We start from the raw sequence: 27703 nt of genomic DNA, 5'->3' as shown, positions 1-27703 counted from the left end.
GATTTCCAGGATTAGTATTATTTTTTTTTTTTAATTCAGTAAACAGAGAGTTTTCAATTGGTTTCTTGTTTGAATGGATTTCTTTAGCAGTCCCCTTAGACAGAAAGCTCTCAACAACCAAACCAACCAGCAGCAAGTTGGTCAGGAGCCGCGGCAGAGGAGTCTGAAACATCTCTGTCCCAGGTAGGAGAGACTCAGCGTGGTTTGGTGCGTGTTTCAGCGGGGAAGGAGCGATTATCCGGTCTGCAGGTCCCTCTGCTGGCAAAGCCCCTTCTTGCATCAAGGGGCTGGGAGGCAGCGGCGGTGCTGCAGGGAGGGTTTGCAGAGCGCAGGAGGGACAGAACACCCAGCCAGGCTCGGATGGGCCACAGGAGCCCCTGCCCTGAGGATAACGAGGCCACATCATCCTCTCTTTCCCATCTGGGTCTGCTTCAATCTAGCAGAAGGATACAGGATGTTTAAAGGATGTACGGGTCTTGCTGCTCCCAGGTCCCAGACTCCTTCTCCTGCTCCTCCTACCCAGCCTCCTGACACTAGCATCCCTTCAGCACTTGGACAGAGTTCTTCATGGCACCTAGAAATGCATGGACGAGCCTCAGCTCTGGCTACACCCTCTAAAAACTGAGCAGCCCTCATTATTGCTTCTGCAGGTGGAAGGGATGTACAGATACTGAGCCCTGCACAGAGAGGAGTTAGCAGGTATTTCCAGGGAAAGCTTGAATTCTCTTATGCAGAACTTCATCCCAGAACATGCAACTGCTGAGGAGAAGGCAGGGACAGGGACCCCAGCCACCCCCTTGGAGGGCAAGCAAAGCTGTTGCCTTTCTTCAATGAAATAAAACTGAGTGCTGGGGGAAGCTGGGGGCTGCATGATACCCATGGGAAGGTGCTTGGTTTGCCAGGAAGAAAGTGTTGCTGGAAGCAGCAGGATGCAGAAGGAAGGGGTGGGCTGGCTGTTCAGGGCTGAAAACTCTGTATAGTCAGGGTGTGGCTTGGTCAAGGTGGTGCCTGCTCAGACTGGCAGTCATGGGTTTGGTGTCTGTGCTCAAGCCCATAGAACAAAGCCCTGCTGTCATTTCCTCAAACCTTAGAGGCACTAAAGAGGGTGAAGGGGATTCTCCTGCTCACTGACTTTCTGTTTTCTCCACTGACAGTGCTTGTTTGGCTGTCACACCTCTGCAGAACTGACCCATGAGCAGAGGAGGTGATGCTTGAGGTGTTTGAGAGAGCTGGGTGTGACAGAGGGCCCTGAAGGAAAACCAGAAGGGAAAGGTGTTCCAGTGGCTCGGGGCTGCCAGTGGATGCAGCATGGGCCACAATTCAGGGAAATGGGGACAGGCTTTCCATCAGAAGTCTTTTAAAGCAGAGCTTTGGGTACAGCATGATGTCCAGGCCCCAAACAAAAATGCTTTGTTCTCTTTCCTGCTTTTCCAGAGGTTTGTGCTTCTCTGGGAGCTTTCAGTTCCCTCCTGCAACGTGAATATCCCAACCTAATGAGTGAGGGAAAACTTGGCTGTTCTAATAAGGCAAGGGAGCAGTTGAAAATGGATTAAGAAGGGATTGAATGTATCTTGTGAGAGCTTGGCTATTGATTTCTAACCCTCCCATTCTGATGTTATTGCAGAAATGATTTTCTTCTGCACTGTGCAGAGATTAAATATTAATAAATAGAAAATTTGAAAAAAAAGGGGGGAGAAAACGACCAGATCCCAAGATATCCTGCTGCACAATTAAAAACCAAATGAAGGATTTCTAGAATGAAAAACTTTATTTGCTGAAGTTTTCTTGAGCTCAGAGTAGAAACATAAGGCGGTTTGATGAGATAATTTGTTAATGTTTCTATTTAGTGTTTTGTAGCAGGGGTGTGTTATTTTGAGCCATATCTCATTGCAGTAGGTTGAGGATAAAGACAGAATAAAAAAGGGATGGAGATTTACTTAGATCTCATTCACCAGTGACCCATTTACTCACTGATGATGAAGTAAGGGGGAACACACAGGTCTGCTCTGCCTCCTCTTGCACTGCATCCTGCAGTCATGCTCAGTTCCATTAGGCTTCTATTTATTATTTAACAGAGGAGATGGAAGACAAGGCGCACCAAGGTGATTTTTATGTCCTAGACGTTTCATTTGCACAAAGAGTGCACAAGCTGCTACTTGCCATGAACTCTGTGGTTTCCAAGTGCAGAACCCACATTCCCTGGGTGTCTGCAGGAAGAGGTGAATGGACAGGCAGGCTCTGCATGCAGGTCAGGGCTCCCAGGGCACACAAGGAAATCTGCTCCCCACTTGGAGCTCTCCTAGGAGATCATTCTGCCCCATCTCCCTCCTCATTCCATCAATCTGGGCACTAACTGAGACAAAAAAAGGGCACAGTGAGAATCTCATGTCCAATTTCTTGCAAGATCAGTATTTTTTTCTGTAGCAGGGTATGGGATAATGGAAAACGCAAATTTAATTTGGAGGCGTGGAATATGGACGACCATTCCTTTTCAAGGGGGTTGTAACCATGAGAAGGGGAATTGTTAGGGTCCTACCCAAATCATTCATGAGCCCTTCCAGCACTCTAAAGGGTTACTTATGTTGGTACATTGTCCAACAAATTAGGGAATGCAGACAGAAGGGGAAGGAACAGGAAATAGCTCTGTGGCATCACGAGCACAACCAAAGGTAGGATTTGACCCACTGCTTTTCTCCAATCCTGTCTTCAGCAGTCAGTGATGTTGCTGGCTGATTTCCATCCTAATTCAATAGTTTTCAAGCTGCACAAGATATTTGATCAGTGTTCTATATCCCAAAGAGACCCTTCTTTGACAGACTCATAGCTGGATATACCTTGTGTGCTTCTGGCTCTATTAATCTTTTTTAATGATCTCTCTTGAATCTCCTGGCTGTGGCTGGTTGTGGCTCTGCTGCTGTCAGTTCTCCATGGCCTTGATGCTCAGCTATTTCAAGTCAGCTCATTGACTTTGGATCTTGTCCCCACATTACTCATTTCATTATGGTCCTGCAGCCTGTTCTTTGTTTCCTCAGCAAAGCAAGCTCAGATGGAACTTTAGGCCTGTAGAGAGAGACCCAGCACTTGGATGGCAGAGATACTGAGCTGTTTCTCTGGATTTTGGGAATTTGGTAAGAAAATTTGTGTCAAACATGTCAACAAGTGGAAACCTGGCCCTGGGCTTCAGATTCTGCTGAAGGGCTGAGCAGATGGGGACCCCACTCTTCATTCTTTTACCAATTCACTTTGTGCCTGAGGTGGCCCAGGTCTGTGAACCAGTGGAATTCAAGAAGCTAAAAGCTTGTGAACCCCTGGTTATAAATTGCTGGAGCTTCTGTAGCTTCAATAGTGGCTCCTATCAGCAGAGCTGGAGTACCTCACCATGCACACCCTCAGTCTGTCCTGAAAATAAAACACCCTAAACTGAGCAGGGGTCCAAGAATGCTTTCAGAGGCCATTGTGAGGGACCAGCAGATGGCTTCAAACCCTGGAAGCCAGAGGAAATCGTTGCTTTCTGCCATTCCTCATGCTCTCAGCTGCTCTCTGTGCTTCAGTCCCATGTCTGTAACTGAGCAGTGTTTGCAGCCCTGGCCCCTGAGAGGAGCACCCACAAAAGGCTGCAGAGCCCTGATCTGGTGGGCAGCGCTCCCTCCATCCCCTGCAGGCTCTCCAGAAAAAGGGAGGCAATGTCCTTCCTGGGAGTCTAAAAAGAGTGTCTGCAGATTACCCAGCATGTCACACCCAGGTTTAGAAGCACCATAAGGCATCATTTGGCAGACACCAGGCAATATTTAGTGACTATGGGAGCTATATATAATGGAATTATGGAGGGTGTGAGAAAGCAGCACCTCCTCCCATCTGCCCCCTTAAGGGATGCAAATGCTTTGCTATAATACTGTTCCCTGAGAGCTGGAACTTTAGCAAATAAGGGACTTTATTAAGTTGTTAATAAGATTTCATTTTCTCACTAATGCTGTGGTGCTACATTATTAATTTAAAACTGTATTTAGCCTGACATGCTAAAGTGCTAGGCCTCATTATTAATGCATAAACCCATGCCTCTGTTGTTTAATTAAACACCATGATTATGAAGTTCTGATGTGGTTTAATGATAGCAGGCTGGAGTGGCAGTACATTCCTGTGCTCAGATCCCCCCCATTCCCTCTCCTGCTACTTTCCCCTTTCATTTCCCTTCAAAAGCACAAATGCTGTTGTTGTTCTGCTGAATAAACACCCCATGACAAATGATGTTGATCTTTCCAAGGTGACAGAGAACTGCATTTTTATTTTCCTAGGCTTAGCTTATTATTGACCAGAGATTTCTCTTCTCCTTCTGTTAACTGCTCTGAAGGTAACTGTTTGTATTTCCCCAGGAGACAATATAATCCTTGCTCCCAGTAAAGTCAACACCAGTTTCCAACTGACATCAACAGGGCAGAGTTTCACCCAAAGACAAGAAGAGACCTAGAAAACAATGCCCAGGTTTTATATTTTTATATGTCTGTTTAGACGTGGTAATTCCTGAACACTTGTTATCTTGGAGGTGGAGCTTGGTCCAGGGAAGAATGTGAATCACATAAGAATTAATGAATCATGAAAGACTTAATGGATCTAGACCAGGGTAACAAACATTGAGGAGGTTTTTTCCTCCACCAGCACCCTTCTGAATTGGACTCAAGTGTTTTGGAGCCTTTGTTTCATGCAGCCCATAACTTGTTGCATCCTCATTGATGTCCTTTGCAGGTCCAAGGTTTTCTGGGCATTTCTGACAGACTTTCTGCTATGCATTCCTCTCCTTTCTCCCCTCAACATTTGGCTCCATCATCTTATTCCTCCCTGTTTCTTGTGATGATTCTTTCTGAACAGCAGCTCACCCAATCTGGCTTGCAGAGCCTCTTACTTTATTGACTAGCAGTAAAACTAAACATATTCCTTTGTACTCTCCTGCTTAATAAGGACTTGCACAGATCAGCCCTCTGTGCCTTTGTTTCTCTCCCTCCACACCCCTTGCCTGTCTGTCTGTTCATACAGGAGGTTCTTGGCTTAGAGCATCCCATCTCCCAAACTTTGGGCTCCCTCTCTCTTTTGAAGGCAAAGGGGGCTTTGCTGTGTCCTTTGCTGGAACCATTATTTTACCCCAAGCATTTTTTCTGCCAAGGAGGAGAAGGGACAAGGAAAAAGTGTCATGAGAGCACCAGGGGTGTAGAAGCACTCATCATTCTGGCCATTTCTAGCAGGGTAGGTAAAGTCCCTCTTTATTGCCATCCAGGTGAATTCACAGCTGACAACCAGTGCTTTGCTCAGCAGAGACCAAATTTTCTTTTGGAGTAGCCATTTGAAGCATATCTCAGATTCTTTTCCTTGTACCTCTCAAAGAAGAAAATTGTTCATTATAATCAACCGTCCTTCACTCTCCTGCCCTGAAAGGGAGAGCACAAATCTGTTCTCCCCATGTGCAAATACAACAGAAATGTTACCAAGCTTAACTTCCTTTGGTAGATTATTTTTTTAAAGTATGTGTTCAGCAAAGTAACCTTTCTCTAACAAAAAGATGACCTTTTTGCATTTATGTAGTGCTTGTTGCTCGGATTTAGATCTTTGCTGAAAGCTGTTATTTCTTTTAAGTACAGGAGAAAGTGCATTTTCACCTCCATTTGGGTAAACTGTCATTTTCTACTGTTCACTGCTTTTCTCACCATGGAATAATAATTCAAGGTTCAGTGGGCTTTTTGAGAGAATGCATTCCAGGAGTGTGGTGGGGCCTGGGAAGTCCTCCATGTTTGCTGGTGGGGGAGAAAAGGAAGAGGAGAGAGAAGGCTTCTGAAAGGTTTCAGGCTCCTGAGTAGTACAGTTGCTCAGCTTCTGCCATCAAATGATATTCAGTTTAGGAGGGTCATGCAGGTATTTTATAATCCCACACAAAAAGCAGCCTGTGAGTAGCAGGGAAGCTGTACCTATATGCACAATATATTATTTTTTGGTGGTAGCAGCAGCATCCATAGGAAGCCACTTTAGGCAGATTTAAGAGGTTTCTGTCCAACCGTGATACTGATGAATAACAGAAATAATCTAATCTGACTCTTTGTGTGGCTCTGTTCCTGTGCCTTTGCAAGCCATCCCATTGATGTGGGATGCAGGAGGCACCAGGTGGGTGCACATGCAGTGGGCTGTGACTGAGGGGAGGGAGACACGTGTGCAGATCCCTTATTGAGACACAGAAATGTGTCTCATCTCTCTTAAACCACTTCCTGCATTACTTCCTTTAGTGAGAGACTAAAGGAGACCACTAAGAGCAGTTTGACTTGTAGATTTCTTTTCTCTGCAAATTGAGCATGGAAAATCCCTCAATTCCTTGGAAACCAGTGGGGAAAAAGACCCAAATACTTCCAGTATGTGCAGCTGTAGTTGTCTCCAAATAGAAACAGGCAAAGTCAAAATGTTCCCTAGGAATATTCACACTTTTCTTGGTCAGAGCTGCTCATCAAACAGATGACTTCAGAAGCTGAAAGTGCTGTTTGCCAGTCTCACAGAATTTTGGGAGGCGGAAGGCAGTTTCATGAGCATTTAGGAACTGTGTAGAATAATTGAATTGAAATTATTGCTCTGTGCAGAGTGCAGTTGGTGCTGTGGTGTCCCAAAGGCCAGCCAGGCCAGCTGGGATGGCAGGAACAGTCCCTTTTACACCTTTTACACCCTCTCTCTCTGTCTCTTTGAAGAGAGCAATCCCCAGTTTCTCTGCAATTGAAACAACTAAAATTAATCAGGTCCAAATCCATCCTGTCCAAGAGACCATGAAGTCAGCAGGATCAGAAGGCCTTGGTTAAGCTGCCCCTGAAAGTCTATCAGAAGTTTATTAGTATGGTAATTTATCTGGGCAAGCACATAAAGATGCTAATTGAAATGCTTTTTTTGGCATTATTTTTTAAAGGCAGAAAGGCTGGAGATTTTCTAGGAAGAAAAGTAGAGTTGTCACTTATGTTTCATCATTTCATCATGTTATAATTTCATTATTTTTTATGCTTGATTTTAAAGATATATATTTTAAAATTTTATTTTAGGCATAAAGAACAAAGACCTTGATACTCCAAAGATTTGGGGCTCATGCCACGTCTGGTCCTGGCCTTGATGCACGGAGATAGATTGAATTAATCAAACTTCTTCACACTGCTATTTAATCGGGTTTACAATTAGCTGAGGGCTGCAGGTCTCCCGGGCCTATCAGCTGTAATACAGCAGCTCTGCAGCCACACACTGGGAGTGCCTCACAGACCAGATTGTCATAATGTGGCATGAAATTAAAGCGTGATGTTACTTGACAACAGAATTTATATCTCTCCCTCCCCGCCTTTCTTCTCTTTAACAAAGTCCCTACCTAGACACAGGCCTCCCTGTCGAGTTGCACCCACCTGCTCTAAGCTACACAGCTGCCTTCAAAAGAGTTTCTGATATTATTGAACCAATCTGTGTTCCTTGGCAGTCGCTGTGACACCCTCCCCTTTCAGGGGCAGATTATTTGGCTGTGAGGAGCTAACAGGCATGCAGCTCTTAACTTGTTTCAGTTCTTGCTCTGATGCGTGGCTCCCGTTGCTCCCTCTCTCTCTCACACTCTGCTCTCTGCTCTCCCAGACCTGCCTGCCTGGTCGTGTCCAGCCCCCTCCAGCCCACTGCCATTCAGACTGAGAAAAGCAAAGAGCACTCAGGAACCTGGTTTTTCCATCCCTCACTCCTCACCTCTTGGCAAGCAGCATGGATGCATGGTTAGGGAATGGGATTTGTAATTCCTCCCCGCACAAACAGGTCAAGATCTGGTGAACAACACTACTAATAACAACTAATGAACTGGATGTTGATGATTGTGTGTCATTCAGTAAACCTGGCATAAGAAGAGCTGCAAGGGAGAACAAAATGAACCCAGGAGGAGGCCTGGAAAAAGCTGAGGATGAGATTGAGCTGCTAATGGAGGACATGATTCCCTCCTTGAACTGACCTGGCATCCAATCTAATTCAATATATACCTTAAAAATCCACGGGCAGATGATGAAGTAGCCCCTGCAGTTGAGAGAAAAGGGCTGGGGAAATGCTCCTGCTGTTGGGGTGTGACTGTGGGATGTTCTCCTCAGTGGAGCCCTGGAAGGGGCTGGAATGACCCTGGACATGGAGAATCCCACCCCAGGACAGGGGGCCTGGCCAAGTTGCAGGGGTGCAGCTCTGGTCCTGCTGGGTGAGGCTCCTGCAGAATCTTTGATGACTTTGGTGACACAGTTTGGTTTCTGCTCCTGGGTTCTTGTGACCTCTCTGGGTCTGGGAGGTGACCAGAGCCACTGGTGGCCTGTCCCTTCAGTTTGTGCTGATGCATTCTGCTCATCAGTTCTGTGCATTTTCCTACCTCTGCTACTGAATTGAAAACCAAATCGTATCCACAGAGCAGCACCCAGAGAGAGGTGACAGAGGGGAGAGTCAAGTAAACCAGACAGAATTATAACTCCTACATTCACTTCAGCTGTATCTGCTGCTTGAAACGGCATGGATCTACAATCCTGAGCATTATTTGGACCTAATTAATCAGAGTAATCTCCATTTAGTTATCAAACATGGGAACAAAATGAATTTTGCTTATAAACCCTCCCTCCCCCCCTTCCTCAAACTCTTTAAACCTCTGTCACCCGTTGCTCTCCAGTTTTTTCCCTTCCTTCATGGTCCTGAGCATCTCCCAAGGAGGAAGTGATTATTCAGAAAATTGATTCTGCTTCCATTGAAGGTGATTACTTCCCCCATGCTGAACTCCACAAAAGCACAATCAGGTGCACAGCCAAGGTAGTTGGAAGCATTTGCATTTTACACAGGTTGGCCTGCAAACACCTGTAGTTTTCCTGGCTGATAGCAGCCATTGATGGGCATAGGGGGTAAGGAAGAAATCAGGGAACTTTAAAAAGCAAAATAAAAAAAAGGACATTTTTCTGATTGAGAAAAATCAAGCTTAATGAACTGAGATGAAATTATTTCCTCAATTTACTTGGACATTTTAAATTAAAAGCAGAGTGCAACCTCTGCTTGCAAATTGCTGTAAACATTTCAATCACTCTCTAATTCATGGTAAAAGGGAGGGAAGGCTGGACTATGAAATACTAATCAAGGATCACTCCTGGGAAAGCAGGACTCTTTGTTTTCCAGTATTTTTTTGGGAAACAGAGTTTTGAGGGATGTCACTTTACAAAATTACACCTAATAGATATGTATATATGTATGTATACACACACACATATATATAGATATAAAAATATGAATATTTATGAAGAGTTTGCTAGTGACAGACCAGGCTGGCCCTGCAGACCCAAAGGAATTAATGTAAATTCCAGTCAACCATGAAAACCCACTAGAATTGAAGTGTATTTCAGCATGGTGGATAAAGCACATCAAAGAGCAGAATTTCTATAAGATAATTACACACAATGCAACTCTAATCACAGAAAGACTGTGGATATTGCTGATAAAGCGTAATAAATCTTTTATGACTATGCCTTGTTCTGCTGAATCAGCTTTCTGTTTCTATTGCACTAAACTCTAGATTCTTGCTCTTATTTATATATTTACAGTTTTAAAAATCCACATCAGCTAACAATTTACTGTAGATTCCATGAAAGGTTTGATCTTATTTAGAATTTTGTTGTTGCACTTGTTGAAGTGCAGCGAGATAAACAACAGCAGATATTCTTCTGTCTGGCAAATCTGCAGAAATAAATTGTCTATAAGATGAGAACTCCCCTTTCTCTGGTATTTTAAGAAATTGGAATAATTTCAGTTTTGACAGCTCGAAGAGCTCAAAATTCAGGCTCCTTCCTCTGTAGCAGATTCACAGAATGTTTGAGGTGCCAGAGGTCTCTGGAATTGTCTGGTCCAGGCCCTCCTTCAGGACCATGTCCAAACCCATTTTGAACCTCTGCAACCCCTCTGAGCAACTGATTCCTGTTCTTCACTCTCACAGGAAAATGTTTTCTCATACATTTAAACAGAATTTCCTACACTTTTTGTGCCCACTGCCTCTTGTCCTCCCAGTGGGCACCGCTGAGAAGGCTGTGGCTGCTTCCAGCCTCCCTCAGCTGCTCTGCCCTTACTCAAAGGTGCAAATCTGGGGTCAGAGCCAGCCCTGGCAGCAGTGGCCTGTGCAAGGGGTAGGGCCTGATGCTGGTAAAAATCCATTCCTACATCTGTAGGGCAGCTGGAAACACAGAGCCTGTGGTCACCAGCTATTTATTGCCTGTTCTTGGGGACCCCTTGTGTCTCAGTGTGGACCTTGCTTGTTTATCAAAACACCTGGGCAGCAGCAGAAATGTTTGTAGAAGGGTCTTTACTGTTCTTTAATCAAGAAGCAAAAAGTTTGCCTTCTTTATGGGAGCTTTGCCCTTCATTTATCTTCCTGGCATATGGGCAGCAGAAGGTCCCTGCTTCTGACAGAGTGAAAGAATCTTGCATATGGCTTAATTACAGAAAATTATCAGCAAAGGGAAGAGTTTGCAGGGGGACAGCTGAATCCCACTGATGGGATCAGTGAACATCTGCCCAGGATCTCAGTGCTGTGCCACATTTCACAGGGACACTTTGCTCCATCCCCAGAGGACAAACTGTTCTGAGAAAAGTCCATCCCCTGGTGTCTCTCTGGGCTGGGAACCTTTCTGGAAATGACAGCATGGGAATTGTCTGGCTTCTCAGCCCTTTTGGGCACCATGACATCAGAGCCTTATTTATATCCTCAGCATCACCCTGGGTGTCACCCAATGGGAAGTGGCTTTGCTTGCAACTCCCCAGGATGACACGAGAGACCATGTCAGGACAGTGGGGGCTTGCAGAAAATGTTCTTCCTTTGCCTGGTTTACATCACATCTCTGGAAGTGTGTCCCTCCTGCGACAGTCTGAAGCGAATAAACAAAGTTCTGGGGAAATGGTACGCAGTGTTCAAACACTGTGCTGGACTTTAATGTTCTCTAAGTTGTGAGGAAATGACTACAAAAGCCTTGGAAGAGCAAAGGAAGAGAGTTAGCTCAAGGCAAGGTGATATTCCCCTCATTAAAATCTATTTGTGCAAAGTTAAGACGTCAAAGAAATTTCACTTGTTCCGGGAGGGTATGAAAGCCCATGTTATTAGTGATCAGAAGGGACTTGAGAGTCCTATTTGCCAAAGAGGAAAGTGTAGGGAAAGAAATGGAAAAAAAAATACATTTGAGCATTTAATGTTATCTGAGAAGAATAATGAATTCAACTGCCTTAAAACAACAACTGTTTGGATCATAGAAAGTAGTTTTAGGGAAAAAAAGTCTTCTAAATGTGGGTTGAGATTCTGTGTGCAGTTTTTCAGACCAAACTGCTGCAGAGACACAGTCCAGTCCCAAGGGCAACCAACCTTGTGTCTCCTCACCCATTTTATAGAGGGTGAATGGGGCTGTAAAAGACTCTACTATTAATTCTTAGATTATCTGGATGTGTGCTGGTGTGTGCTGCAGAACCAAGGGGTCACAGGCAGGGTTACAATGAGATATTTAGCATTAAACCTGACACTTTTTATATTTTCACTGCTCAGGGATGACATCTGGGGTTTTCACAATCCACGAACCAAACCTTCCTCAGATGGCAGCTGTTTTGTTGTTGATGGTGGTTTAGCCCTTCAGATGCAGGATTTTGGAAGAATCAGCTTTTGCACCAGCATTCAGGGTTATCTGAGCAGAGGCTGAACAGGTTGTGCAGAGAAGTTGTGGAAGTGTCCAGGGCCAGGTTGGACAGGACTTGGAGCAGCCTGGGACAGGGGAAGGTGTCCCTGCTCATGGCAGGGGTTGGAACAAGATGATCTTTAAGATTCCTTTCCTATAATTCTGTGATTCTGTATGACAAGAAGCACCTTGTTACTCCATGATTGGTAACTCCTGAGGATTTGTGCAGTGTTTACTGAGTGCTTTCCTTTCTCTTTCCCTGAAAAGCCACCAGAATTCCCCCCCATCTCTGCCTGGGCTGGGCTGTCTGTTTTGACAGCTTCTTTTATCACTGGCAGCCATGTGAGGAATGACCACATTAAAAGGTGAGGCTCTCTTGCTGTGCTGATAGCACCAAGGCCCTCCCCCAGCTCTGCATTAATGCAGAGTGGTGCTGTGGCCACGGGCTGATTGGGTTTGCTAATGCTAATCACCTTGGGGCCAGGAGGGGTGAGCAAGTGAACTGTATTTTATTCACTTTGACAGAAGGAGGAGTCGAATGGAAATGATTTTTATCTCTGGTTGTGGCTGAGCTAAATTAATGCTACCTCTGGTGCTGAAAGGCTCAGCAGAGCAGATGTCTGTGTTTTATGTGGTCTCCTTGGTTGGGGCACCAAACTGCACATCAGCCTGTGTGTTAATTTAGGGACAAAGCTGGTCCCTGTCCCCAGCTGCATGGGCTGAGCATCCTGGAAGATGAAGATGTGGGGAGTGAAGTCACAGTTTATTTTGCCTGCTTGAAACAAAGACAGGTCACCAGAGCTGAATTCCAAGTGCTGTCAAGTCCTTTCCCATGACATGTACAGAGGGAAAACAGGGAGGGAAAATACCTTAGCAACTCTTCAGCACAACACTAATTAATTGCTGAGCACCAGTGATGATTAGTGCCTGCCAGGAGTGTAGACCTTTGCCTGTATTGGTTTTATCTGAGGAGCTCCGCACTCACAGACCAGGTAAATCCAGCCATGGGTCAGGCTCTTCCCCACTCACCCAAACCTTCCCAGCCCAGAAATCTTGGAAGCTCTCAAGGTTTAAATAGGGGTAAGATACTAAATGGGGGTAAGATAATAAGGGCTAAGATGCAAGGGATAGGCAGAGCTGCTGCTGTGCCCAGGTGGGAGGAAGGGCAGGAAACAGAAGCCTGATAAGGACCCCTGCCTCTCATCTCCCTCCTGGGGAGCTGTGGGCTCTTTGCCTGGGATCCAGGGTGCTCTGTGCCCAAGGGCTCTGCAGGGGACTGCCAGGAGAATAATCAAAGCCTGCCATTACCCAGGCACCAGGAAACCTTCAGAAAGCCTCGCACCTTGCATTCTTTTCCTTGGAAAAGCATCCTGCATTTACTTCTTGGAAACAAAAACACTGGGCTAATGACAGCTAGGTGAAAGCAGAGCAGTGACTGGAAAGAGAGAGGATGGAAGAGGCAGTGAAATCTGCCCAGCAAATGAGGGAGAGATGGGAAGGGAGCGAGCAGGGAAGCAAATGTGATAATTGGCAGAGCGTGGTGAGCAGTGCCACCCACACAGCGACAGGTGGGATGCTGGGAGCCAAGGCAGGAGCCACTGCAAGCACATTTCCATGTCTTTATCCTCCATATCATGCTCCTCTTCTCATTTCAAGGTCTGATCAAGCCTGACTATTGTCACCCCTTTTTGCTGTAAAGACACCTATTAATGTTGACAGTTGAGGTGGCTGGGGGATGTGATATTAGTACTGACAAATGCTGGTAATTTGCAAGCAATGTTTTCCCTCTAGCACCACTGGGAAATCACCTAACCTTTGCCAATAATTCTCAACATAACTCACAAAATCTCATCTTCTATCATTATGAGGAGCGGCATTTCTGAAAATTATCAGCTTCTGCTTGAATCTATCCATGCTAGACTGTACAGAGGAGATGATATTAATCAGTGTGTGAGGGCCACTGTAGTATTAAGGATTCTCTTAAGAGATCTTTTTGCCATATGCTCTGTGATATTAAGCATACTTGATTATGCTTTCAGATAGTTTTTCCATCCTGTCACATTGACTTTAACTATTTTTTAGCTGTTGTTATCAGATCATTTTTTTTTAAACCATAATTTACTTAACATGTCTGGGGAGAGCACTTGTGTGTGTTTATGCTTTAAACCAACACTGCTTAATCAATAACTGGTGGACTGGTGTCAGTGTAACTGGCACAGATTTGAAGGTTGCAATGGGGACAGTGAGCTGAGCATCCGACCTGCCACACTGAGCACAAGTAACAGATTTTCAGAAGTGCTGAGCTTAGGGCAGCTTCTTCAGAGAATACATTGAGCTGTTGGCCAGTTAAGTCTTTGGCAAATCTTGCCTTAATTTTTCAATGGAGAATATACAAAGAAACCCACTCTGATAGAAAATATCCCGACACCTGTGCTGAGCCAAGGAGCCTCCCGAGTTCACACACAGCCTGAGCTTATTTTACAGAAGCTGTAGCCAAACAATGCTGATAGCAACTGTCTTTAAAGTGAAATTAAAATGTAATGAGGGTGGGAGGCAGGGACGAGCTCGCATGGACCATCTGAGCTGTTGCAATTCTAGAATTCATCAGTGCTGCCGAAAGCGGAGAGCGGCTGTTGTGTTATTGATGCAGGCGGGGAGCAGGTTATTGCATTATTGACATGCAGGAGGTGGAGAGAGATTACCATGTTAGCAGTGGGACAAGAAGAGAGATTATCCAAATGCAATAAGTCATTGTTACAGCAAAGACATTTTTCCACCTCCCCCCCCACCACCACACTCCTTATCCCATCCTTTTCCACCTCCCGCCTGCATAATATGAAAGGTCAGTAATATCCAGACAGATGGTTGGGAGGGTTTATGGAGAGGGGATGCTTTCTTTGGTCATTTTTCTGATATGGTGATTGTGTTCAGGAAAAAAGAGAGAGCATTTGGGTTTTCTGACTGGGATTAACTCACCCAAATGCCATACTGGGCTAGGGAGAATGTGGGTGAGGAGATGGCTCCTTTCACTCTGTGCTGCTCTGAGTGGCACCTCTGAGAGCCACAGCTGCATCCTAGGCACTGCAATAACCAGGGGACAAATGCCACTGGATTCTGGCTTTTTATTGAATAAATAATCTTACTATTTCCTTTTTTTTTTACTGTTTAAAAGGGGCAGTAAACTTTTTGAAGAGAAAAGGCATTGATCCTCAAAAGACTGTTCCCTCATTGAGAGAGTATTTATCTCTCAAGTTCACTTATTTGCTTGTAGATAACACCTGTCTTCTCTTATATCTCAGTTCCCTGGATTTAGTTCTGTCTTCATCTGGAACTGCCTGCTCTTAAAGCAGGCTTCTTAGTACCAAACCCTAATTGAGTAAAATTATTGCCCACTGCAGAGAAAGAAAGATATTTCACTATGTAAAATATCCCCCCTGGAAAATGCATCGAGCTGTGTTCATGGGTCAGAGCTGCTGCTCATTGTGCCAAGATGCCCCATGGATAGCTGTGAGTTTTGGAGCTGGCCTGAAGTGATCAGCTCATATCCTCTTGGATTTAATTGGGTTATGGGGTGACTTCTGATCCCTGATCCCCAGGGAAGGAGCCATGAAGATTGCGGCGTCTGCAGCAATCTCATCTGTCCAGGGCCGCAGTCAGGGAGAGAAGAATGGCTGCTTAATCAGACACACAATCTAAAAATGTCACATTATTATTTATGAAGTGTTTAATAATCACACCACAATCATTGGACGCAGTGAGGTGGAAAAAGAAAATGTAATTTTTCAAATAATATATTCGAATTCTGTTATTTGGGGAGGAAAAAAAAAACCCTAAGTAAATTATTTCTTTTAATTTGAAAAATACAGTTTGTGCTCGTCTTGCAACAATGCCTCATTTATGTGTGGATGAGAAGTCACAGGCAGCTGGGGCAGTCTGGGATTTAGCAGTTTGTATCAGCCTGAGGTGCCCTTCTGCTGCCCACGTGCACCTTCCCCTTCCTGTTGTGAAAACCTGCAAACTTCATTCAGCAACACACCTTGTCCCTAAGAAGCAGCAGACTGGGAAGTTCAAACCTGGCTGTGATGTGAATATAAACACAAATCTATAGGTTTTAGGTAAAGCTATAGGATAATGGCATTTTCAGCTGGGAAAAGAAACAGCTCCACCACAGAAAAACACTTATTTACCTGTGCTAAGGGTGGCTGGGGAGCAAAGTGCATGTGGAGAGGTGTGGGTCTGGAACCTGGATGGGTGCAGGGAGGATTTCTGCTGTGGGCATGGATTTCTGAGATGCTGGAGAGGATGACTTGTCTCACAAGAAAGGCAAGCAGACCCCTGTGCTTGCTGAGAGAGAAAGGGGAACACCCAGTGCTTCTTTTCAGACAGAAATTATTCTGAAAAAATGAATTGGTGTAATTTGTAATTATTAGACAGATGTGTCTGGTCTTGTCTGTATGTTTCATCTGATATCTCTTTCACCTACTACCTTTCCCCTTTTTGAGCAGGGAAATATTTTATAGAAGAGAGCTAAGCTCAAAAATGTAAACCCTTATCCTCTCTTGCTGTTTCACATCCTTCCTTCCAGACTGGCCTTGTCTTTACTTGTTTCTTGCTTCATTTTCCTGTTTTCAGATCACAGCTCCTGTTTGGCGTGGGCTCCACTGAGGAGCTGAGCTGTTCCATGTCCTGTTGCAGGAGTTCAGAGCCCATCATTCCTCCAAGATTGGCACCTTTTGCTGCCTCCTGGTTCGTGTGCCAGCACCATCAGCAGTCAAACAGGAGAGGGGATGGCAGAGCCTGGCATGTTGTGCTGCTCAGGAATTCCTGCTCCCTCTGTTGGCTGCCTGGCTCTGGAGCCATGGAGGGAAAAAAGAAATCTTATTAGGCTACATCAGGCAGAAACAATTTCTCTACTTCTAATTGCTGGGTGATCCCTTCTGGAGGTGACTATAATAACAAATTTTTGCCTCAAAGGGACTCCCCCAACTGCTTCTGAATTTGGTGCGTTGTGGATGATGCCTCAGGTTTTAGCTTTTATGTTTTTCAGGTTCTGTGCTGCTTTAGTGTGTAGGTCTGAGCTTCATGTTAGGAGATAGAAAGCTCTCTTCACAGAGAAGGGAGACAAAACAATTCCTTCTCTAGCTGGGGACTAAGGACAAATGATCCAAATCTCAGGCCCAAGAGCACAAACAACATGGGCTGAAGAGAGAAAAACAAGAAGGATGGGACTGCATGGGCTAAAGCTGGAATTAGACAATTAAATCCAATATGCAAATGGAGCAGAACTTATAAAAGTGAAAGACCTCACGACAAAACCCATTTTATGACCATTTTGGTTCATCTTGGGTGTAGCCCTGGCTGGGCTCTTGTGCTGCCCAAGGTGGATCCATGGAGGCCTGCTAATAAATCCCTACTTCTTTAACTTTGTCTGGCCTCTGTTCTAGGGCAGCCTTCTCAAGGCATCATGAATAACCCTGGGAATTAGACCTTGCTTCACTGAAATGCTTCATTCTGGGCCCTGTGTCTCTGTGGCAGGAACAGGGTGAAGCTGAGCTCTGAGGGACCAGATCTGGGCAAACCTCACCAGCTTCAGGGGCCCTCCAGCACATCCCTGGGGGGAAGAGCCTTCACAGTCTGCTGTGTCCCCAGATGTGTCACCTGTGCCCCGGGCCTGGCTGTGGGATGGTGCAGGGTGCTCAGAGTGTGCCCTGTGCTGATGCCACCAGCTGCTGTCCAGTTTGCCTGCACAGACCCTTGCAGCAGGAGTGGCCCTGCCTGTCTCCTCACCCCCTCCTCCCATCCCACCCCATGGGTGTGCAAAGGGATGGGATAGGGAGGAAGACAGCCCAGTCCCACACAGGCCTGTGCTCCATCCAGCTCCCATGGATCATATAATCTCTGCTGATTAATGCAGTGCAATCAACAGTTTAATATGTTACTACTAAATACGTTAATTATATTATTCCTTTCTGACACTGCAATCACTAGATTTTTATGCTTTGGTGCTAAATCTAGTAAAATTTTAAATTGGAGTAATTAAATAATTAGCTGTAATATGTGACAAGCCAACAAAACAATTGCTGTTTTATTATCTTTGTGGTGACAACGTTGCTTCTGTTTGTGTTCAGGCAGCCAGGCCTTGAAAGGAGTTTACAGTCAGAAATGCCATTTTACTTCAGACCAGAGATCTCTTCCAGTCAGTTGTGACTGGGGGAAGTAATTTGTATTGTCTTGAGCTCCAACAATAGCTCTCCATGTTTTTATGACTTCTGTCTTTAAGACATACTTCACCACTCCTTAAGAATTATTTCTACACTTTTCCAAAGCTCTACTGTCCCTAATGGCTTTTCCCTCTCCGTTTAACCTCACACTTCAGTGCTCTTGTTTAGGCTTTTATCTTTGGTTCAGGGCTCTGGCTGCTTTCTGCATGCCTTTTTTTTTCCTTTTAAATGTATATATATTAGGTGCCCAACACATCCCTGTGACAACCAGAAAAAGAAATATCCTTATTTCTGCCTGAGGAGCTCCTTCTGGGGAAAATGGGCTGGGCGAGGTTTCACAGTGCAGCACTGGCAACTTGAAATGTATAAAACTGGACAGCCCTGCAAGAGAAATAGATCTATCAATGCTGTGTTATGAGATGCTCAGAAATCAAATATCACTTTAGATGAGCAGAAAGATTGGCAGCACAGGCTTGGGATTGTCTTCTCTTTTGTTTTGCCTCTTTATCACTTCTTCCACTCTCTCTGGTTCTTCCTCTCACTCTCCTCTTTATTCATATTCCACATGTTCCACAAAGTGCTGGGGATGTCACTGGTTGCAGCAATTATAATTACAATATTTTATAAATCTTTTGGGGATCATGGAGATTTTTAAGTTGACAACTGAGCAAGGTCCTTTTATTGAGATTTTGAGGTTTAAAATGGAGCCTTTCTTTGCTTGTTTGTTAATTTTAATGCCAGCCTGTGTTTCTGACAGGTTACCAGGAGGCAATCCTGCTCTTGTACATTATTCAGGACCCTTTGGGTGGGTAGGGTCCTCCTGGACCACAGGCTTTGCTCCTCGTGCACAGACTCACCTGTTTCCAGCAGCTCCTTCCAAAACCCGAGAGCAGCGCTGATGTGTTTTACAGCCCTGCAGAGTGTGAGGAGAAGTGACAAGATTTTCCTATAAATATGACTCTAATCACACAAATGTGCAAACCCCTTAGGAGGGATCCAGGTGAATTTCACACTCTGTGATAGGTTTTTGTTGTTGTTTCATTTTCTTGTCCTTTTTTTTTCCTTGTATGCCCCCTAATTTTTTACATCACTGCAATTTCTGAGCTGCACCTCACCTTTTTTCTTGTAGACAGCTCAGGCAACATCCCCAGAAACACAAAAAGGATCTAAATTAAACACTTCACAGCAATGCAGCACTTTGCAGCCTTGAATTGACTGTCAGTCCTCACACTCTCTCTCGGCCAGCAGCATAAAAATAGGCTGTCTCCTCTAAAATAAGTGGAAAACAAAGAAAAAGAGCCAGGTTATCTCTGGCTGCCCAGCAGCACCATCAGATTTACTGGGTGTACATCAGGGGTTAATTTGGCTTAGAGAGATTCTGTTTTTTTAAAAAATAAGCCTCTGATTTTCCTCTCATCCTATCTATGCTTTTATTTGGTGGATACCAATTCAGTAATGACACCCATACCCCTGTTAAACACAAAACCACCAAGCCTTTTGCTGTTGTTGTTTTTTGAACACTGCATATATTCCTAATTTCAAGCATTTTACATCACCTGTACGTGTCTGGCATCACTGCTCCCTGAGATGCTGCTTGCTGGGATATGAATTTTGTTAGCTTCCCTGGGGAAAATTCATTCTCTCACTTGTTTTAACTTCTTGTTTTAATCTTGAAAAGGAGCAGTAGGGAGTAACCTTGCAAAGTAAGATGGATATTTAAGGGGGAAAAAAAAAGTAATTGCTGAGCAGGCCTTTTTTATATTTTATCTTTTATAAGAAGCACTATTTTAAAATAATAATAATTAGAAATTTAAGTGTAGAAACACTCAAATAGATTTTTAGCAAAATTAGTGGAAACCCAAAAATAACACTGTAAGAATAATTAAGGCACTTTGCTCCTCACTCCTTAGAGATTTGGTAGGCTTGGCTCTTGTACAGCAGGAGCTGGATATCAATGCAGAGGGAGGGCTGTAAAGTAACTTCCACCAGGTGAAGTCTGATGAGATGTAACTTAAATAGGAGCCTTTTAGGGCATGTTACAATAGCTCTACCTTTCTGCCCATTGCAGCAGCCTGCTTGCAAAGCAGTGGGATTTATTGTCTGTCACCTCCAGTGCTATTTATATGGGTAATTTAATTTAACACCAGCAGGAGACTTCAAATAACTCTCCCCAGCATGGGAAGAACAATAACCTCGAGTGCATATTCACACAATATCTCTGACCTGCAGGGCTGGCCAGGTTTGGGAGGGGATGTGCATTTTTCTGTTTGGAGGAGAACTGAAGGCAGAGATGCCCCTGCCCTCTTTCTGTTTCATTTATGGGGTTTCCTAATTCTCCTTTCCCAGAGCTGTGTCTCCAGGGTTCATCCTGTCCCTGCCATTTCTTCCTCCCAGCTCTTGCATTTGCTGTATTATATTAAACTGCACAAATCACATCTGCATTTATGACCAAGCCATAATTCTGGATTTATTTTTTTTTTCTGGACAATACACAAATCCAGTTTCAACAACTGACCCAGAAGCAGAGTGTGGTTCTTAGGGGACAGGGACGTGGAGGGTAAGGGATGGGAAACTCAGAACCGCATTCCTCGCCTCGCTGTGCCAGGCTGTGTTTGGGGTGCTGGCCCCTCTTGTTTTGGCTGCCATGACATTAAACCTCAGTGGAAGTGCCAGTTCCACCAAGCTTCTATCCCACCCATTGCAATATGGTGCATGTCTGTGTCGAGAGAGCGTTTCTAGGCTTGTGGAAAGGTGCCACATGCTTCCTCGCTGGTGAACAGAAATAAGGGAGCACTAATTAGGTCTGTGGTGTTGGCAGGGGGATGCATGTGTCAGGAAAAGAAAGCATGGGACTCTGCAGAAATCCAGCCATCTTCCCAGTGTATTCATCAATATGTGTGAACCAGGAGGAAGAGTAATTCTGCATTTAAAGAACACAACCTGGGTTTCAGCGCCAGGCTCCCGTGAAAGATGCAACCTTCGGAACGGAGCCGTGTCTGAATACATCACTGAACTTTATCTCACAGTGCAGCTGCCTGTGTGCTTCCAAATGTCACCAACTTTGGGGAGATGTCTGAAAGGGAATGTGCTCAGTGTGTCTTCAGCTGCCTTTATTAATGGAAGCAGAGAGGGAACAACTGGAGACAAATGGCTCTGCTTGGCACATGGGAAATACTGATGCTGGTGTTTCACCCTGCAAATACCATTGGCTGGAGTGGAAGTTTTCCAAGCTGGGTGCCAGTTTAATTTAGTGCATTCACATGTCTGCAGGGAGCTGGTGGCCTTGTCTGCAAATTTGGTGGCCCAGGTGAGCACAAGATGCTCTGACTTTTCCTGCTGGGGTTACTCCTCACCTTTCATTTCCTCGCAGCACTAAACCCTCCTTTATTTTGGCTCCCTTCAAACAGAGCAACAAGAGGAGCCAATTCTCTGCATCAGCTCCACTGCCCAGGCCTGAGCATGTCCAACCCCAACATTTTGCACTGGCTGCATCATGTGAAACCCTCTGTTGCACCCTGCCAGATGCTGCTGCTCCTTACACTGCTGCTCCACAGTAGCTGAGTCCTGCCAATTCCTGGAGGCATTCCCACCCCTCACTCAGGGTGCTGATGGCTGAAGAAACATGCTCAGCTTTTTTGGGATCTGTGTTTAATTATTGCACTCAATTAGTCACTTCCCCCACCCCCACACTTTATTTATAATTTTTTTTTTTTCCACAAGTCATGAAAAGGCTGTAGCCAAAAGAGATGACAGATGATTCACAGACAACCTTCTCTCCTGTTTTATACTCCCAAGAACTTTGGGAACCAGAAAGCAAAGTAATTTTTGGACTAATGCAACATCTCCTGCTGGGGCTGTGTAGCAATCAATTACCCAGCCTCTCCCTTCTCCTTCCCTTTGGAGGCTCTGGCACCTGCACATTATGATTAATACAGGCCTTGCAGGTAATACTGAGCACGTTGGAAGGTTTCCACGAGCCAAAGGCCATTTCACAGGCTGGAACAAGGGCTGTTAGGGAAAATAAGGGCATTGCAATTTCATAAAATGCATGGAGAGCTGGCTCTGGAGGGAGACACACCACCCTCCTTTGAGAGAGCACCCCAGAAGAACAAAGCTTTATTTTCCCAGAGCCTCTTAGTGCCTGCTTAAGTTCTTGAGCTGTTAGAGAAAATAGGAACATTTGGGCCCTATCAGTGTAATAGCTAATAATGGCCTCACAGTTTACTTATCTTCCCAGGAACCCTTTAATATACCCAGTCATTTTCTAACAGATGGGAAACAGGTATGCAGGAAACCTAAGCAGCTGCTCCAAGGTCATAAGGGAAGGCTGTGGCAGAGCCAGGGTTGAGTCCAAGTCTGCAGATCCTGAGTTAGATCCGTGACCAGGGACATCCTTGGCTGGAGAGCATCAGGAGATGACACAGGGAGAGCCAGGCCCTGTCCTGGGCTATCCTCAGCCTCACCCACTGACTGAGAAGCTCCCAGATTGCTGCTGAGGGCTGAGGCTGAGCTGCCCTGATGGATTCTGCTGGCTGGCCCAGAGCTGGGGCCTCAGCAGGACCTTTATCAGTGGGAGACAGGATCTGGCCTTGTGCTGCAGCACCTTTGCTGGGAGACCTGAAGGAGCTGCTCACCCTGCAGAATGCAGATATATCTATATACCTATATCTATAATCTATATCTATGTCTAATCTAATCTATCTATATCTATATCTAATAGATCAATATCTATAATATAATCTATATATCTATATATCTATATATCTATATCTATAATCTATATCTATATCTATGTCTAATCAATCAATATCTATATCTATATCTATATCTATATCTATATCTATATCTATATCTATATCTATATCTATCTATATCTGTATCTATATCTATAATCTAATCTATATATCTATATATCTATATATCTATATATCTATAGTATATATCTATATCATCTATATATATCTATCTATATCATCTATATATATCTATCTATATCATCTATATCTATATCTATATCTATCTATAAACCTGCCTCCCTCATGCAGGTGAGGCCCAGCTCAGTGCCAGGGGCTTTGCTCCCCTTTTTACTGAGCCCACCCCGCTCAGGCTCACAATGCTCCCCATCCATTCCTGTTCATACAGAATTTCCACATTAATGCTTTGTGTGGTGCCTCTCGCAGTGAGATGCAGCAAGGTGTTTGTACCAACACCTCCAGGGAAAAGAGAGGGACCTGCTGCTCTGCCCTGCAGCTCCCTGCCAGCCCAGGAACAGCTCACAGAGGGGATGGTCCCTCCTGGGCTCCCCAGCACGTCCTCTGGGAGCCCCCAGACCCAAGAGGTGACATTTTAAAATCTGGCAGGCTATTTTAAAGAGGGCCATGTCTTTTTTTAAAAACGCTTCAGGGAAACAGATGCTCGAGTTGTTCTTTAATCTAGAAGGTAACTGCTAATTAGTTTTGTATACAGCATAAGCCTTCTCTCCACATGGCATATTTTGTGTCAGTGAAGGATCCCTGTCAGGGACTTTATCTGTTTGCTGTCCTCCCCTGGTACTCAAGAAAGAAATGGAGATTCCACCATCAACTCTGCCTTTCCTCTTTCATCACTGCTCTCTTAAAAATCAAATCTAATGCATCCTGTGTGGCTGAAATGGGGTGTTTGGAGGAGGGGACCAGCCCCTTCCCCTGGCCCTGCTCACCCTCTCTCCACGCAGCCTGCACAGCTTCCACGTGTGTGCTGTGGTGGCAAGGCAGGTTTTTTCTCTTTCAGCAGGGCCCCTCTGCCACATGGGGATTGCACATATGTGGGAGGAATACAGTGCATGGCCCATTTGAAGTCGTCTTTATAAATATTCAATTCCCCTTGACGCAACGGGCAACACAGCAAAGCAGCCCCTCATGGTCTTGCATGCCAATAATTTGCAGATTAAAACTCCTCCAATGTGCATCTCCACAATGGGGCCTGCCTTATGTGGAATGGGCCTGTGAAACTATTGTGGTGATAATCTGGGGATTAAGAGACTTTAATAAAAAGCTTTGACATGACAGGTCATAGCCGCTCTGGAGGAAAAAAAAAAAAAAAAGGAAAAATCAAATCTGTTACTCCCGAATGGCTTAATCCTGTGTGAGCCAGGATCCTCACTCTCCAAGGGTGCCAGGGGGATTCAGAGGCACTCAGCACCTTGCTCCAGGAGCTCCTGGCCCCCCAGGACAGGGTTAATTGCCTCTGGAGCCTGCTGTCCTCACTGTGCCCTCCACAGCCACCCTGGGGGGACTCTGGTGCCTTTCCAGGGCTTTTCTTAAAATCCACCACTCCTTAACCCTGGCTGCAGAGGGTCCACTTTGCCTCCATCCTCCTGGCCATGGCCCAGCCCATGCTCCTTGTGCTGCTCTGGGTGGGTTTTGGGGAGGACTCCCAGTCTGGGGCCCCACACGGAGCCTGTGCCCACCCACATTAATTACATTTGGGTTTCTCACTGAAATAGGAGGCTGCAGCAACCCTCTCCCAGCACTTGTCTCTAAACAAACTGTTAATATTTTAAGTGTCTTTCATGAGCCCCAGTCTAATTAATTAAAGGTTTATGAAAAACAATTAGGTTTTGATAGGGATCACCTTCTCTGGAGTCCCATGTCTGTGCTGAAAAAGGAGAGGGGTTAGAAAGGCTCAGGTTGAAATTTAGAACTGCAGTGAGTAAGAGAATACACAAATCCCACATGGATTGGGGAAATTAGGACATTTGGTGCCAGATTGTCTGACTAATTAGATTTCTATCAAGTCCTCAGGGACTGGCTGATGCAGCATTTTAATTTAAAGCTGCAGCAGTAGTAGCAGCAGCTTCTTTCCTTCTTCTCATGCTCTTCATATCAAATGGTCTGTGTTTTCCACCAGCAATCATTTCCCTTTCTAATGCTGGACCTCTGCAAGGACCAAGCCTTGTTCTGTGCTTTGCAGGAAGGGTCTGCTTTGCTGGAACCCAGCACACTGCTGGGTTTTGTTTGAATGAGGAAACCCTCAGTGCCTGCAAAGGGATTTTCCCATTTCATGGAGCATGGCATTCCTTGACAGACATGTGGAATAAACTCACACAGGAAAAGAGCTGAGGTGCCTTGGAGTTACCCAGTCCATCAGACAGTTTTTATAACTGGGAGCATCATCAAAAATCGCTGTATTCCACAGAAACAGGAAAAGCAGACCAAAGGAAATGTTCCAGCATGCTGCTCTCTGGACTTGCTCTCTGAACACTTTACCAGGCACCAGGAGCTTTGCATTCCAGATGAAATAGTGGCAATTTCTTGGAGTCAGTTCATTTGCACCCCGAACCACCTGAAATGAAGATCAATGCTCAAGAGATGCTCCCTGCAGGGAGAGCAGGGTGGCACCTCTTTCAATCACACTCATTTAAAATATGGTGATGCAATTGTTCTGCAGCCAGATGGGGGCTAGAGCACAGAGCAGGTGGGTGGCAAAGCCCAAGTCCAAGGTCGCTGTCCCTGAGCTGTATTGCTGGTCCAGGTGCCTTATTTAGAGTAGATGCTTAACTTTTAAGCCTATGAAGTTAAAGGGACTGAATTTGGGCTTAATGTACATAGAGCAAAGCACAAATCATCAAATTGTCAAATTCTTACTTAGTAGGCACCTAAATTTAGTGTTAATTGCACCAAAATTAGTTAGCATTATTGAAATAGAATAAGTGGGGGTTTTTTAAAGCCACTTCTTACTTGACAGTATGAGATTGCAAATATTCCTGTGCTCTATTTAATGAAAAATTATTATGCTATTATTGCTATTTTATATGATGGATACGTAATTAACAGTGTCTGTAGAATAATTTCTTCTCCCATTTTGCTCTACTTCTTCCAGATTATTTTATCCAAAAAAAAAAAAAAAAAGAAGAAAGAAAAAGAAAGGAAAAGAAGATAATGGAATTATATCTTATGCTTCAATGAAACTGAAAACTATTATTCCTCTCGATAACCAAGCCCAGCAAAGTCAACCATTCCAGTGAATATTAAACACAAAAAAGTACATTTTAGATGTATTATGAATCTGCTGCTAAGTCTTTAGCTCGTTGCTTTGTGAAGAGGAGTTCAGCAGTGGAGGGAGCTCAAATGAAATCACAGCCTCTGCAGACATTGAATTTCCCAGCGTTCATTGATTGAAAGCAGGCCTGTAACATTATTGAAATGGTTTCACTTAACCTCATTTCCCCGGTATTATTTTGTTATGCTTTTTGGGGAAGGTTATATAATACTTATTTACTCCTGTCAGTGATCCCTAGATGCTAAAAATGGTGGAAGCCCCCTGTGATCCAGCCAGGTGCACGGTGCAGGAGGCAGCAGGAGCCAGGCTGGCCCAACAGCCCCGTTTGGGGCCTGATCCTTTCAATTTACAGGTGAGCTGCTAAAGAGGGAAAAGGCCAGATATTGCTGTAAAACATCCAGTGATGGATGAGATCCCACCCAGCTGGGAACACAACAAGGAGAACATTCCAGGCCCCCAAGTGCCCATTGCTGCTGGACTCTGAGAGATGCCATGAGCACCACAGGAAAAGCAAATGAGTTTGATATTCTGTGAAAATGCAGCTCTTTTTTGGGGTCCTAAGAGGGATCTTGAGTCTCTTGAAAAGCTGAAGAGCCTGACTTCTCACACCCAGATCTGTGGAGCCATAAAGTGCTCCTATGATTTTGTGTTGGTGCTTTTTCACCTTTGAAATGTCAGAACAGAAAGAAAAGGCAGAATGATGATTATAAAACATGTTTTCAGCAAGGTGCTTCTGGATAGAGATGTTGTTTCCCTTCACTGTTTTTCTCCTCACCCAGCAGAAAAATATAACAATTTCCAAGCTATTTGGATTAACTAGAAATTAATTTTCTTCCTTCTCCTTTTCCTTTCACTGAAAGAAATACAACAGAACAAGCTGCTGTTTTGCATTGATGATACTTTCATTTCCCTTTCTTTCATTTTAAATCCTGTTTTATTTTCAAATTAAAACAAGGCATGTCTAGAGAATAATTCCTCTCATTGGAAGGTAGTCATCAGAAAAGGGAAGGAGAGATGTGCACTTTGTGTTCCTGTATTGTGAAACCTGGCTGACGTGTCTTCCTGAAGTATTGGTTTGAAAATCATCAAAATGTGGTCATTTTTACTTTTCTTAAACGTAATTTCTTCATTTAACTCTGCATTATACCCATGAAAAATTGTCTGTGGCTCCACCAGAACTAATAGAGTTTTGAAAATGAACTTGTTACCTGAAAATGCATTTATTTTGGTTTGCAAAGTGCATACTGTGAAAACATTGCCCTGAGTGACCATGATAAATGTTACTCTTATAATTCTGTGTTATTCTGTGGATAACAATCTGATGAACAACTTGAGGATTGCTTCCCAACCGCAATCTAACAAATCTAGCCAGAACTTTTGACGAAAAGGCCAAAAAGTCTTGTTTCAGCAGTTTCCAGACACAAATACTTTTGTTTCCAATTCCAACACTTCCAGAATTTAACCATATCTCCTGATTTTGAGCAGGATGAGTAACAGTTGTGAGAGGGAGGGGCCCAGGTGCTGCAGGCAGCAGGGTGTGGTGATGCTGGGCCCCATTCACACTGTGGAGATTGAACACATTGTTCAATCACTCTGCTCAGTGTAAAAATGAGTCTGATGTCTGTAGAAGGTGCCTCGCTGCCTTCCTTCAGGCAACTGGGAAACTGGGACAGGGATACAGAAAATCCTGGGGACAGTGCTTCATTTAACCATTCCTTTCATGCTGCCCATCCTCTTGCTTGTAAT

General features: G+C 44.6%; 1 long non-coding RNA gene across 1 annotated transcript; it reads left to right on the top strand.

The window, feature by feature from the left end:
- Positions 1–74: 74 nt before the first annotated feature.
- On the top strand, positions 75–27247 carry LOC143695396 (uncharacterized). The gene is made up of 2 exons (XR_013184535.1): positions 75–183; positions 25778–27247. It is a non-coding gene; the product is annotated as an uncharacterized LOC143695396 (long non-coding RNA).
- Positions 27248–27703: the final 456 nt, after the last annotated feature.

The sequence above is a fragment of the Agelaius phoeniceus genome, chromosome 17 (assembly GCF_051311805.1).
Source record: "Agelaius phoeniceus isolate bAgePho1 chromosome 17, bAgePho1.hap1, whole genome shotgun sequence".
In the NCBI taxonomy this organism is placed as follows: domain Eukaryota; kingdom Metazoa; phylum Chordata; class Aves; order Passeriformes; family Icteridae; genus Agelaius; species Agelaius phoeniceus.
This window is presented reverse-complemented; position numbering and strand designations above follow the sequence as displayed.